The sequence below is a fragment of the Bufo bufo genome, chromosome 10 (genome assembly GCF_905171765.1).
Source record: "Bufo bufo chromosome 10, aBufBuf1.1, whole genome shotgun sequence".
Lineage (NCBI taxonomy): Eukaryota > Metazoa > Chordata > Amphibia > Anura > Bufonidae > Bufo > Bufo bufo.
In genome coordinates this window covers 146,359,880-146,363,633 of record NC_053398.1, presented here as the reverse complement: position 1 = coordinate 146,363,633, position 3,754 = coordinate 146,359,880, and positions in this window count along the sequence as shown.

Genomic DNA, 3,754 nt, shown 5'->3' with positions numbered 1-3,754 from the left:
GGCGTTCCCATGGTGACAGGGACGCTTGCCTGGGGGTTAGAATATACAGGGCCACGCCGCTCACAGCAGTATATTTATAAACTAATCAGTAACTACTTTAACTTTAATCATTGCTCATTGCTGAGCTCTTTACTTGGATTATAATTTATTTGGATATGGGATATCTTACTTTGTCTTAGCTCCGGTGACAGCAGGCAGTGCGGGGGGCGGCGCTCACTCACTGACGTCACACGCCTGCTCCTCCCACTAGGCGGCGCAGGCGTGTGACGTCAGTGAGTGAGCGCCGCCCCCCGCACTGCCTGCTATTACCGGAGCTAAGACAGAGTAAGATATCCCATATCCAAATAAATTATAATCCAAGTAAAGAGCTCAGCAATGAGCAATGATTAAAGTTAAAGTAGTTACTGATTAGTTTATAAATATACTGCTGTGAGCGTCGGGGAGGGAGATCTGTGGATGGCACTGTTTAGGGGGGATCTGTGGATTGCACTGTTTAGGGGGATCTGTGGATGGCACTGTTTAGGGGGGATCTGTGGATGGCACTGTAGGGGGATCTGTGGATGGCACTGTTTAGGGGGGAGATCTGTGGATGGCACTGTTTAGGGGGGATCTGTGGATGGCACTGTAGGGGGATCTGTGGATGGCACTGTTTAGGGGGGAGATCTGTGGATGGCACTGTTTAGGGGGGATCTGTGGATGGCACTGTTTAGGGGGATCTGTGGATGGCACTGTTTAGGGGGATCTGTGGATGGCACTGTTTAGGGGGGATCTGTGGATGGCACTGTTTAGGGGGATCTGTGGATGGCACTGTTTAGGGGGGATCTGTGGATGGCACTGTTTAGGGGGGATCTGTGGATGGCACTGTTTAGGGGGATCTGTGGATGGCACTGTTTAGGGGGGATCTGTGGATGGCACTGTTTAGGGGGATCTGTGGATGGCACTGTTTAGGGGGGATCTGTGGATGGCACTGTTTAGGGGGATCTGTGGATGGCACTGTTTAGGGGGGATCTGTGGATGGCACTGTTTAGGGGGATCTGTGGATGGCACTGTTTAGGGGGATCTGTGGATGGCACTGTTTAGGGGGGATCTGTGGATGGCACTGTTTAGGGGGATCTGTGGATGGCACTGTTTAGGGGGGATCTGTGGATGGCACTGTTTAGGGGAGGGAGATCTGTGGATGGCACTGTTTAGGGGAGGGAGATCTGTGGATGGCACTGTTTAGGGGAGGGAGATCTGTGGATGGCACTGTTTAGGGGGGATCTGTGGATGGCACTGTTTAGGGGGATCTGTGGATGGCACTGTTTAGGGGAGGGAGATCTGTGGATGGCACTGTTCAAATTTCATGCACATTAAATGCAACAGCAGTATTTGCCCTGTAAACCTCCTTTTTTATTTATATAAAGTGTGGGTGAACTTAAACTGTATGGCTATACTGTGGTTCCTGTAGGCTTTGCGTGCGTAAGGTGGGGAGGGCGTGGAGGGGGGGGGCCTCCATGTCTATTTTGCTTGGGGCCCCCAAATTCCTTCAAACGGCCCTGGTCTGGGGTCTGTACACAGGGGAGGTCTGAGGTCTGTATACTGGTGAGGTCAGGGGTCTGTACACAGGGAGGTCAGGGGTCTGTATACAGGGGAGGTCTGGGGTCTGTACACAGGGAGGTCTGGGGTCTGTATACAGAGGTGGTCAGGGGTCTGTACACAGGGAGGTCTGGGGTCTGTATACAGGGGAGGTCTGGGGTCTGTACACAGGGGAGGTCAGGGGTCTGTACACAGGGGAGGTCAGGGGTCTGTACACAGGGAGGTCTGGGGTCTGTATACAGAGGTGGTCAGGGGTCTGTACACAGGGAGGTCTGGGGTCTGTATACAGGGGAGGTCAGGGGTCTGTATACAGAGGTGGTCAGGGGTCTGTACACAGGGAGGTCTGGTCAGGGGTCTGTACACAGGGGAGGTCAGGGGTCTGTACACAGGGAGGTCTGGGGTCTGTATACAGGGGAGGTCAGGGGTCTGTATACAGAGGTGGTCAGGGGTCTGTACACAGGGAGGTCTGGTCTGGGGTCTGTACACAGGGGAGGTCAGGGGTCTGTACACAGGGAGGTCTGGGGTCTGTATACAGAGGTGGTCAGGGGTCTGTACACAGGGAGGTCTGGTCTCGGGTCTGTATACAGGGGAGGTCAGGGGTCTGTACACAGGGGAGGTCAGGGGTCTGTATACAGAGGTGGTCAGGGGTCTGTACACAGGGAGGTCTGGTCAGGGGTCTGTACACAGGGGAGGTCAGGGGTCTGTATACAGGGGAGGTCAGGGGTCTGTATACAGAGGTGGTCAGGGGTCTGTACACAGGGAGGTCTGGGGTCTGTATACAGGGGAGGTCAGGGGTCTGTATACAGAGGTGGTCAGGGGTCTGTACACAGGGAGGTCTGGTCAGGGGTCTGTACACAGGGAGGTCTGGTCAGGGGTCTGTACACAGGGGAGGTCAGGGGTCTGTATACAGAGGTGGTCAGGGGTCTGTATACAGAGGTGGTCAGGGGTCTGTACACAGGGAGGTCTGGTCAGGGGTCTGTACACAGGGGAGGTCAGGGGTCTGTATACAGGGGAGGTCAGGGGTCTGTATACAGAGGTGGTCAGGGGTCTGTACACAGGGAGGTCTGGGGTCTGTATACAGGGGAGGTCAGGGGTCTGTATACAGAGGTGGTCAGGGGTCTGTATACAGAGGTGGTCAGGGGTCTGTACACAGGGAGGTCTGGTCAGGGGTCTGTATACAGGGGAGGTCAGGGGTCTGTATACAGAGGTGGTCAGGGGTCTGTATACAGAGGTGGTCAGGGGTCTGTACACAGGGAGGTCTGGTCAGGGGTCTGTATACAGGGGAGGTCAGGGGTCTGTATACAGGGGAGGTCAGGGGTCTGTATACAGAGGTGGTCAGGGGTCTGTACACAGGGAGGTCTGGGGTCTGTATACAGGGGAGGTCAGGGGTCTGTATACAGAGGTGGTCAGGGGTCTGTACACAGGGAGGTCTGGTCAGGGGTCTGTACACAGGGGAGGTCAGGGGTCTGTATACAGAGGTGGTCAGGGGTCTGTATACAGAGGTGGTCAGGGGTCTGTACACAGGGAGGTCTGGTCAGGGGTCTGTACACAGGGGAGGTCAGGGGTCTGTATACAGGGGAGGTCAGGGGTCTGTATACAGAGGTGGTCAGGGGTCTGTACACAGGGAGGTCTGGGGTCTGTATACAGGGGAGGTCAGGGGTCTGTATACAGAGGTGGTCAGGGGTCTGTATACAGAGGTGGTCAGGGGTCTGTACACAGGGAGGTCTGGTCAGGGGTCTGTATACAGGGGAGGTCAGGGGTCTGTATACAGAGGTGGTCAGGGGTCTGTATACAGAGGTGGTCAGGGGTCTGTACACAGGGAGGTCTGGTCTGGGGTCTGTACACAGGGGAGGTCAGGGGTCTGTACACAGGGAGGTCTGGTCAGGGGTCTGTATACAGGGGAGGTCAGGGGTCTGTATACAGAGGTGGTCAGGGGTCTGTATACAGAGGTGGTCAGGGGTCTGTACACAGGGAGGTCTGGTCAGGGGTCTGTATACAGGGGAGGTCAGGGGTCTGTATACAGGGGAGGTCAGGGGTCTGTATACAGAGGTGGTCAGGGGTCTGTACACAGGGAGGTCTGGGGTCTGTATACAGGGGAGGTCAGGGGTCTGTATACAGAGGTGGTCAGGGGTCTGTACACAGGGAGGTCTGGTCAGGGGTCTGTACACAGGGGAGGTCA